Genomic DNA, 11934 nt, shown 5'->3' with positions numbered 1-11934 from the left:
TCTCTTAGCGATTAATTACCATTTGTTTTGGCTTGGGCAGTTCCATAACAAACCATACCAGGATTGAAGGTAAAAGGAATTGTGCACCGATGATTCTAGGTACAGTGTTCTACCATTTAATAATTTCGTGTAACATCATTTGTTGAGATTATGGGAGTCTTTTCTATTTTTAAAAATTAAATGAATGCGACAACACCAAATGCACCATTAACAACGGAAACAACATTAATGATAACAATTACAATTAAAAATAGGGATTTTTATGATAATAATAGTTATAATAATAATGATTATAATAATTTTAAAAAAAGAAGAAGAAGAAGAAAGAAGGAAAATATGAAAAAACAATAATAATAATAATATTGATAATAATAATAATAATTATGATAAAAATAATGAAAATAATAATGATAACAATAACAATAAAATTAACGATGATGATTTTAATAAATAAGAAGAAGAACAAGAATGATAACAATGAAAATGATAATGAAAACAAAATAATGATAATTATTATACTACTAATAACTAAGACGATGATGATAATAATGATAATGATAACAACAACAATATCAATAACAATAATGATAGTAGTAATAATGATAATAATAGAAATTATAATAATAATAATAATAATAATGATTGAGATGAAGAGTGGATGGGGAGGGAGATGCATTGAATTTTAGAGAAGGAATGAGGTTACATCATTTCAAAGTGTGAATAACAACAATGCGTATAGGCATTTAAAGTCCCTATTTTCACGAAGTGACGGTAGTGAGGAAAATCGTCACGCAAATTGTATGCCATTTTCATTCACTACCGTCACTTCGTGAAAATAGGGACGATTAATGACATACTACCAACATCCATAAAACATGAGGGAAGAATGGGCGAAACTTTACATCATATCACTTATCAGTTATGATTAAAGAAAATATCATAAAACTCAATATCAGAAGCATAAACCTAGAACAAACATGCTAAAATCATGTGGTAACCCCACACAATATGTCAAATTCTCATGATGTCCACATGACTTTGTTTAAACACTGTATGTTTTGTGTGTGTGCAATAGAGGCGGGACGCACTTTGGATCATCATCAAACTATATTCTAAATATATATGATGCAAACAAATTAGCTCTAAGACGAGGACCCTAACGACTACATGGGATTAGTTACAAGGTTTATTACTAACAACTTTATTTGTTTTGTTTCGTCAGATTTTTTTATTTCGACCCATTTATCAAATCTTTCTTCTATGTCGGGCCTAAGAGTAGCGAATCACTAGTCATTGTTTGTCAGGATGCTGACAGTTTTGTAATAATCGTTACCAAACAATCATGAGAATACCACTTTATTTTCTCATTCGTTCTCTTTTACCTGTCACTCTGTCACTCTCTCTCTCTCTCTCTCTCTCTCTCTCTTTTCCCTCTGTCTCTGTCTCTCTCTCTGTCTCTCTCTCTCCCTGTCTCTGTCTGTCTCTGTCTTACTCTCTCTCTCTCTTTCACTATGTCTGTCTGTCTCTGATCTGTCTGTCTGTCTCTCTTTCTCGTGGTCCCTGTCTGTCTCTGTATGTCTGTCTGTCTGTCTGTCTCTCTCTCTCTCTCTCACTCTCTCACTCTCTCACTCTCTCACTCTTACTTCCCCTTCTATGTTTTCTATCTCTCAAGTAGTAAATTGCATCCTTCAACATTTGGTACATAATAGTGTACATAATATTGCTGGAAGTGTCCATCAAGCTTTGATTAACGCTGACGACGACCCATTCATTTTTGCATAACATGTGACTTTACTTATGATCACAATTTTGATGATCTATGTACAAGGACATTATGTATGAATAAATCAAATCAAAATAAAATCAAATACTACTACTACTACTACTACTACTACTACTTATTCTACTACAACTACTACCACTACTACTACTTCTACCACTATGACTGCTATTACTACTACTACTTCTACTACTACAACAACAACAACAACTACTACTACTGCTGCTATACTACCACTACTACTACTACTACTACTACTACTACTACTACTACTACTACTACTACTATTGCTATTTCTACGACTACTACTACTACTACTACCTTATATAATGCTATAAACAACTACTAATACTAGTATACTACTACTAACACTACTACAACTAATACTACTGCTAGTACTGCTAAATTAGATGCCACACACCATAAAACATATCTAAACTAACATTGTACAATGCATTTTAGTGTTATCACCTGTAGGGGAATCTTGAATACCGCCATTCACAGGTAGGGTTACATATTTCAATTGAAATGCAAATACAAAATTGAATGTCAAAGCAATGTCGGTCAAAAGGGCAGCTGAAAGGCTCCCCTACGGCCCTACCATTTATGAAGAGATTTTACTTATCAATGTTGACTGATTAGAAACCACATATTTCAATTGAAATGCATATACAAAATTGAATGTCGAGGCAATGTCGGTAAAAAAAGGCAGCTGAAATGCCCCCCTACCATTTATGAGATGATTTTACTTATCTATGTTAACTGATTGTGCATGAAGACTTAGTAAATAGCCTCAAAAATGTACGAGTTCATGTGTTTATCATAAATCAAGTTCAAGTTTATTTTGTTTCACATTTCACAAACAAAGAATTCACATAATTGACAAAATTAGAACATAATATGAAATATACTAAAAGTGTCGCATTATATAATCAATTCTTTGAAAAGACGTCGAAATTAATTGTATTGAATATTAGGTTATACAGGGTGAAATGTGAGGAACCTATTGAAAAGCTCAGCTTGTAGATTTTAGGTTCCCATAAATAAAACTAACATTTGAATAAAGTGGTTGCAATGGTGAAGGACGTGACAATAATAACAGGTGGGTAAGAAGGCCAATCGATTGAATAATTATAGAATACGTTTAAATGACGCGTTTACGAAAGAATGCTGCAAAAGATTATGATCTTAGGTCTTGATAAAAGAAATATTAAGTTATTCATTCAATCTTTCTTTCTTCTATAGACCAGGAGCATTGTCCCGACAAAATTATAGGGGGGTGAAATCGACCCGAATTTAGGGTCTGTTTTTGGGCTAGCTTTCAGGGCTAATCCCTACAACTACGGTCACGTTGACAATCTTTTTGTTAATGAGTTAGTTCATCTAATAAAGAAACGTTGTGGGTTCAAAATTTATGAAAATATAGGCTCACAGACTACTTTGTGTGATTTCAAGGTTATTTTACAGCAAAAATATTAATAAAAAACTAAATGAGTTACAATTATCTTGTTATTGTTGTTAAAAGTATTTGAATCGCTAAACCCACGCGACGGGTGATAGGAGAAATTCTCACAAGTATTTATTGGTAAAGACAATTAATGAAATGAATCTTTTTACTAACATATTCAAAATTGTATACATACTTTGAAGAAAACAATTGTTGTTGAAAGCCTGAAAGCTTGTCCAGGGCTTGCCCGACATATCAACAAGTATTGTATAATTATACATACTGGATCGATTCCAAGTATAGTAGTTCATTTATCAATAACAGCGGCACTAATGTCCTTTGTCAAGACATTGATCTGCATTTGCCACACTCAACCCAGGAGATGTAAATGGGTACCTGGCAGGAATTAATACTTTGAAATGCTAGAGCGCCGTATGGCAGCGGTGCTAATTATAAAGCCAGGGTAATAATTGGGAGCGCCAGGAGTGTCACGTATATGACAGACATGAGCGCTATAAGAACCCACTATTATTATTGTTATTATAATTAACTCGTCACTACTATTAGGTTCCCAAGAATGAGGACACATCGATACATGGGAATATATTAGTATACCGGGAGATCACAAGACAATATAATATATTGGTCTGGGCTTTCCTCCGTTGAATAGAGGAAGGAAGAAAAAACCCACAACAAATAGTGTTGGAGTTTGCGTGATATCCTCGGACACTGGATGAATCAGCTATACCAGTGCTGGGGGTGTTTCACAAATATCTTACGTCAAACTTAACTCTAAGTTGGACTTAAAAATTATGGAGAGCCATTTTGTGTCTAAAAATAAAACATATTCAAAAGCGAAAATTCAAGTATTTTCGACTTTTTATAAATTCCACATCAAGAACATGAACTTTCCTTGATAATCAAAATTATGAATGATTTGAATCAAAATTTTATGCCTTTTAAAATAACTTTTTCAAAAGGTTTTCATAGATGCTAACGGCTCTCCATAATATTTTAGTCTAACTTAGAGATAAGTTCAACTTAGGATCTTTGTGAATTAAACACCCCCCCCCCTGGATTTATGTCTCAAGTGCTTACTGTTAATTTGATTAATCACGAAGTTTACACACCCACTTTAGTCTGTCATTGAAATAACACTAGTTTGACCACAATTTGGTCTGTGCTGTGAGTAGCGACTAATCGGCCTTGCGGACGTACGAAGGGAATGGACTTTGACAATAGTTATTTAGATTGTCGATGCTTCTCCGACACTGTCTGATGAAGTCAAGAAAACACTCGTCGTCATTGCCGACGCAAACTCTAAAGAATAAAACTCGAAACATTTGACCCACACGTCCCTCGGACTTCTTCTTTAGGCGCGGATCCAGGGGGGGGGCCGAGCGGGCCTTGGCCCCCCCCCCCCGCAAAAAAAAAAAAAAAGAGAGAGAAGAAAGGAAAAGAAGGAAAAGGGAAAGAGGAGAGAAGGAAAAGAAAGAAGAGAAAGAAAAAGAGAAAAGGGGGAAGAAGGAGATCGGGGGGGGGGGGGTCGAAAGGACCTTGCCTCCCAGGCTGTTGACCCCCCCCCCCCCCCCCCGATAAAAAAAATAAGAGAAAAGGAAGGAAAGGGAAAGAAATGACATAATTCCGAGATTTTTCCTCACTTTTGAGTAAATACGTTTGTATGTGTTTGTTGGAGAATGACAAATTACTAAATTTACAGCCAGGCAAGAAATATGATTCTTGAGATTCCTACATGTCAGGCCCGAGGTGGGGCGGGGATCGGGAGCCTCGAGCTCCCCCCCCCCCACTTTTTTGAAAAAGTATATTAAAGAGAAATAAAATAGAATGAGTGCAAGAAAGAAACAATAGTAAACTGCCAGTGTTAAAAATTAATGAGGCATCTAAATATGCTCATCTGACCGTGATTAAATGCCTAGAACCCTAAGCTCCCGGTGGCTCTGCCCCTGGATTCCACCTAGAACCCTACGGCGGGCCCTCAGATGCTCATCTGACGGTAATTTAATGCCTAAAACCCCTGATTGGGGGGGGGGGGGCTTCGCCCCCTGGAACTCACCAGGGGCCCTAAGGCGGGCCCCTAAATGCTTGCGGGGTCGGACAAGGTATCAAAATGTGTTTATCTGACCGCAGGCGCGTAGCCAGGGGGGGGGGGCGGTCCCCCCAAATCGGAAGAGGACGTAGGAAGAAAAAAGAGCAGACAAAGAACACATTTAAAAAAGGATTAAGAGTATAGACAACGGTACAACGCATCGTCTTCTTTCTCTAATAATTTAATGAAACGTCAAAGCTTCGCTCAGGAGGGGAGGGGGGGGGAAAACTTAATTCAGACAAGGATTAAGAATCGAGAACGGTACAGCGAATCGTCTTCTTTCTCTCATAATCTTGTGAAACGTCAAAGCTTCAGCGCGAAGCACAAGAGTGGGGAACCTGAATTCAGACGAGGATTCAGAGGCGAGAACGGTAATACGAATCTTTAATGATTTAATGAAACATAAAAAGCCTCCGTGCTTCGCGCGGGATGGAGGGGAAACTATATTCCGACGAGGATTATTTTTCTAGAACGGTTCAACGAATCGTCTTCTTTCTCTAATGATTTAATGAAAATTAAAAACTTCCGCGCTTCGCGCGACAGGGGGTAACCTGAATTCAGACGAGGATTTAGAGTCGAGAACTGTACAGCCAATCGTCTTCTTTCTCTCATAACACTATGAAATCTAAAAGCTTCCACGCTTCGCGCAGGAAGGGGGGGGGGGGAGGGGGACCTGAATTCGGACGAGGATTAAGAGTTGAGAACTGTACAACAAATCGTTTTCTTTCGAATGATTTAATGACACGTAAAAGCTTCCGCGCTTAGTGCGGGATGGGGGGAACTGAATTCAGACGAGGATTAAGAGTCGAGAACTGTACAGCCAATCGTCTTCTTTCTCTCATAATCTTATGAAACTTAAAAGCTTCCGCGCTTCGCGCAGGAAAGGGGGGGGGGGGTGAAGGACCTGAATTCGGACGATGATTAAGAGTCGAGAATTGTACAACGAATCGTCTTCTTTCAAATGATTTAATGACACGTAAAAGCTTCCGCGCTTAGCGCGGGATGGGGGGAACTGAATTCAGACGAGGATTAAGAGTCGAGAACTGTACAGCCAATCGTCTTCTTTCTCTCATAATCTTATGAAACTTAAAAGCTTCCGCGCTTCGCGCGGGAAAGGGGGGGGGGACCTGAATTCGGACGATGATGAAGAGTCGAGAACTGTAAGACGGATCGTCTTCTTTCGAATGCTTTAATGAAACGTAAAGGCTTCCGCGCTTCGCGCGGGAGGGGGGGGGGGGAGAATGAATTCAGAAGAGGATTCAGAGGCGAGAACGGTACTACGAATCTTTAATAAATTAATGAAACGTAAAAGCTTCCGCGCTTCGCGCGTGATGAAGGGGAAACTATATTCCGACGAGGAATATTTTTCGAGAACGGTACAACGAATTGTCTTCTTTCTCTAATGATTCAATGAAAATTAAAAACTTCCGCGCTTCGCGCGGGAAGAGGGGGGGGGGGTGGACCTGAATTTGGACGAGGATTAAGAGTCGAGAACTGTACAGCCAATCGTCTTCTTTCTCTCATAACACTATGAAATCTAAAAGCTTCCACGCTTCGCGCAGGAAGGGGGGGGGGAGGGGGACCTGAATTCGGACGAGGATTAAGAGTTGAGAACTGTACAACAAATCGTTTTCTTTCGAATGATTTAATGACACGTAAAAGCTTCCGCGCTTAGTGCGGGATGGGGGAACTGAATTCAGACGAGGATTAAGAGTCGAGAACTGTACAGCCAATCGTCTTCTTTCTCTCATAATCTTATGAAACTTAAAAGCTTCCGCGCTTCGCGCAGGAAAGGGGGGGGGGGTGAAGGACCTGAATTCGGACGATGATTAAGAGTCGAGAACTGTACAACGAATCGTCTTCTTTCAAATGATTTAATGACACGTAAAAGCTTCCGCGCTTAGCGCGGGATGGGGGGAACTGAATTCAGACGAGGATTAAGAGTCGAGAACTGTACAGCCAATCGTCTTCTTTCTCTCATAATCTTATGAAACTTAAAAGCTTCCGCGCTTCGCGCGGGAAAGGGGGGGGGGACCTGAATTCGGACGATGATGAAGAGTCGAGAACTGTAAGACGGATCGTCTTCTTTCGAATGCTTTAATGAAACGTAAAGGCTTCCGCGCTTCGCGCGGGAGGGGGGGGGGGGGGGGGAGAATGAATTCAGAAGAGGATTCAGAGGCGAGAACGGTACTACGAATCTTTAATAAATTAATGAAACGTAAAAGCTTCCGCGCTTCGCGCGTGATGAAGGGGAAACTATATTCCGACGAGGAATATTTTTCGAGAACGGTACAACGAATTGTCTTCTTTCTCTAATGATTCAATGAAAATTAAAAACTTCCGCGCTTCGCGCGGGAAGAGGGGGGGGGGACCTGAATTTGGACGAGGATTAAGAGTCGAGAACTGTACAACGAATCGTCTTCTTTCGAATGATTTAATGAAACGTAATAGCTTCTGCGCTTCGCGCAGGAGGGGGGGGGGGGGGGGGGGAGGGACTGAATTCAGACGAGGATTAAGAGTCGAGAACGGTACAACGAATCGTCTTCTTTCTCTAATGATTTAACGAAACGTAAAAGCTTCCGCGCTTCGTGCGAGAGGGGGGAGGGGGGGAACCTGAATTCAGACGAGGATTAAAAGTCAAGAGCTCTCCAAAGAATCGTCTTCTTTCGAATGATTTAATGAAACGTAAAAGCTTCCGCGCTTAGCGCGGGAGGGGGGAACTGAATTCAGACGAGGATTAAGAGTCGAGAACTGTACAGCCAATCGTCTTCTTTCTCTCATAATCTAATATGGAACTTAAAAGCTCCCGCGCTTCGCGCGGGAAAGGGGGGGGGGGGGGGACCTGAATTCGGACGAGGATTAAGAGTCGAGAACTGTACAACGAATCGTCTTCTTTCGAATGATTCGCGCGTGATGTAGGGGGAACTAAATTGCGACGAGGATTATTTTCGAGAACGGTATAACGAATCGTCTTCTTTCTCTGATTCAATGAATCGTATATAAAAGCTTCCATGCTTCGCGCGGAAGGGGGAAAACAGATTTCAGGCGAGGATTACAGTCGAAAACGGTACAACGAATCGGCTTCTTTCTCTAATGATTAAAGGAAACTTAAAAAGCTTCCGCGCGAAGCGCGGGAGGAGGGAACCTGAATTCAGACGAGGATTAAGAGTCGAGAACTCTCCAAAGAATCGTAATTTAATAAATCGTAAAATTTTCCGCGCTTCGCGCGGGAGGGGAAAAAACTAAATTCAGACGAGAATTATTTTTGAGAACGGTACAACGAATCGTCTTATTTCTCTAATAATTTAATGAAACTTCAAAACTTCCGCGTTCGCGGAGGAGGGAGGGGGAAACTCGCCCCTCCCTGCATCGACCCCCCCCCCCGCATTACGTCACTGTTGGTCACCATTACGTACCAATATTTCCCAAGACGAAAATCCAATTGAATCCCCATTGAATGTCCCCATTGAATCCAATTTGGAGTAAATGGAAAGTGAAACAATGGGTACCCATTGAAACCAATGGGGACCAATTGCCAATTGGTTCCAATGGGGACCAATTGCCAATTGGTTTCAATGGGTACCCATTGTTTCACTTTCCATTTACTCCAAATTGGGGACCAATTGCCAATTGGTTCCAATGGGGACCAATTGCCAATTGGTTTCAATGGGTACCCATTGTTTCACTTTCCATTTACTCCAAATTGCCAATTGGTATTGAATTGGGATTCAATGGGGGCATTCAATGGGGATTCAATTGGTAAATCGATCCAGTTAGAAGAACCAGTAATAAATTATTGATACTTCATAACCGATATTGGCAACTGTCCACCAATTAGGTATATTCCAATCTCATTTGCATTATCTTCATCACAAAGATCATTTGAAGTGAATTCAAGAATTTCATTAACAGTGACATTGGCTCGTACAAATATATATACTAAATATGTATATTGTTTCTTGGTTAGTAATCATATAATCAATATATAAATCAATATATCTATTGCTAAAACGTGAATGTAATTGTCACATGATCAGACAAAATAATCTATTGGTTAATAATTACTGAAGGAATAAAGAAATCACAAAATTGATGTGCATTGTCATAATTTGCTTAACAAATCATGATAAATTTATTTTTCTGTGACACGTGTAAAGTGATAATGAATATTCATGAGATGCCTAGATTTGTTGGTTTCAATTGGCCAATTGGTTTCAATGGGACCAATTGAAGTCCAAATTAAGGCCAATTGGTCCAATTGAAACCAATTGGGGACCCATTAAAGTCTAATGGGGCCTAGGCCAATGGGGCCAATGGGTCCAATTTGTCCAATGGGGCCAATCCGGACCAATTGAAACCAATTGGGGACCCATTAAAGTCTAATGGGGCCTAGGCCAATGGGGCCAATGGGGCTAATTTGTCCAATGGGGCCAATCCGGACCAATTGAAACCAATTGGGGACCCATTAAAGTCTAATGGGGCCTATAGGCCAATGGGGCCAATTGGGCCAATTTGTCCAATGGGGCCAATCTGGACCAATTGAAAACATCTGAGGTCCCATTGAAACCTGTTAAAACCTATTGAGACCAATTGAAACCAATTGAAACCAATTGAAATTTCAATTGGATTTTCGTCTTGGGTTGGCTCGCATAATTTCAAATTTGGGCCCCCCCCCCCTAAGAAATCCTGGATCCGCGCCTGTTCTTCTTAAAATAAGTTTCATACATACGGCTAAAGCCCCTTTCACACCGGATCTGCGTAGAGTTGCGTAGTGTTGCGTACCGACTACGCCGAAGTTAAGCTGCGTACTCATGAATAAATTGATGCTTCGGCGTAGTCCCTGCGTAGGCTTGCGTACGATCGGCGTAGGGTTGCGTACGATCGGCGTAGGCACCGCGTACCTACGGCGTAGGCAATTGGCGTAGGGTTACGTACGCTTGCGTAGGCCTGGCGTAGGGTTACGTACGCTTGCGTAGGCCAGGCGTAGGGTTGCTTACGGTTGCGTACGGTTGCTTACTATGTGCGAAAATGCCATGTAAAAATGCAATAGACGCTTTGTAGGAGCTGCGAGTATAGCCATTGGCGCTTTATAAACATATATAATAAAAAAAAATATGTTAAAAAGACAGTTCAATATGAACTGTGCAGTGTACAAAGAATTGTTCATGTTATTACATGTGAACATAACTTGATCTTAGTATAATAATAACATTCTGACAAACTGTGACATCCAAGGGGCAGTGGGTCTCTTTTGCATGCGTGAAATAGGGCTGAAAGGCCAATTTGCGTAAAATAGTGAGTGTAGAAAATAACATTTATAAACCTGCCATAAGTTTTAATAGTAAAAAGTGCCATTTGGTACACGTTTTTGACCGTTAAATTTTCAGTTTTTTTAGTAGGTTTTAGCAACTGCTGAGGTTATTTTGCAGTAATGTTAATTTGTTCAAGATTTTATTTTCCAAAAAATGCAGACATTTTTGTTGATGTACTACATTATTGTACTATGCATCATTCAAAAAGGTAATACATGAACTTTCTTTTGATGAACATTGCAAGGTCACGTGATGTGATTTGATACCTCAAAACGCCAACAAAAGAGAGCGCTTATTTTGATTTGTGAATAAATGTGGACAAAAGTCTGATATTTGTTGACTATATCCCTTTTTTCACTCATTTTGACAATATCATTCCATAACAGTTTCCTGAAAGTTTGAAGACGATATCTGTTGTCCTTGGTCCGTAGCGTATTTGTGTTTGACAATGTAATGATATAAATGTTAGTCATTTATTAGATTTAAAGAAATACTTCTGACATACGCACTCACTCAGTCTCACTAACAGAGTGAGACAAAATTATTTCTTTGCTTATTTCAATTAAACAAAATTATATTACAAACATACAAACAGGACCACAAACGTACACACAAGCAAACAAAGCGACACAAATACATACAGATTTCCACAAAACATAATAACATTTCGCATGAGGCATCAGTTTATGAATCTTATCTCTGTTTATTATATCAACAGCCTGAGATGTCAATTATCACAAATTGAATAAACCATAACAAAACAAAACATGTCAGTCTGAAATACCTTGTAGAAGTACAAACAGAATTACAAGAAAGAATTATCAATGATCAATACCTGCCAAGTTTACATCCAGGTATAAACCAAAAAATCTTCATACCATACGTTTTTAATGCTTCGTCGGAATGGCGTAGGGTAGCGTAGGCTTGCGTAGGCTTGGCGTACATTTGCGTAGGCTTGGCGTACAGTTGCGTAGGCTTGGCGTACAGTTGCGTAGGCTTGGCGTACAGTTGCGTAGTAAAGTCTACGCCGAAGGTACGCGAAAAAAATTAAACATGTTTAATTTTTTGCGTTCATCTCGCGTACCCATTCGCGTCCCTCCGCGTACAGTTGCGTAGGGTTGCGTACGGTCGGCGTAGGGTTGCGTACGATCGGCGTAGGGTTGCGTACGATCGGCGTAGTCGCTACGCAACTCTACGCAACTCTACGCAACTCTACGCAAGGCCCGGTGTGAAAGCCCCTTTAGATGCAGTTAAAATATATATTGATTACATTCAATTCATTTCATTA

Source organism: Strongylocentrotus purpuratus, unplaced genomic scaffold (genome assembly GCF_000002235.5).
Source record: "Strongylocentrotus purpuratus isolate Spur 01 unplaced genomic scaffold, Spur_5.0 spur5_scaffold_21, whole genome shotgun sequence".
Taxonomy (NCBI): Eukaryota; Metazoa; Echinodermata; class Echinoidea; order Camarodonta; family Strongylocentrotidae; genus Strongylocentrotus; species Strongylocentrotus purpuratus.
This window is presented reverse-complemented; position numbering follows the sequence as displayed.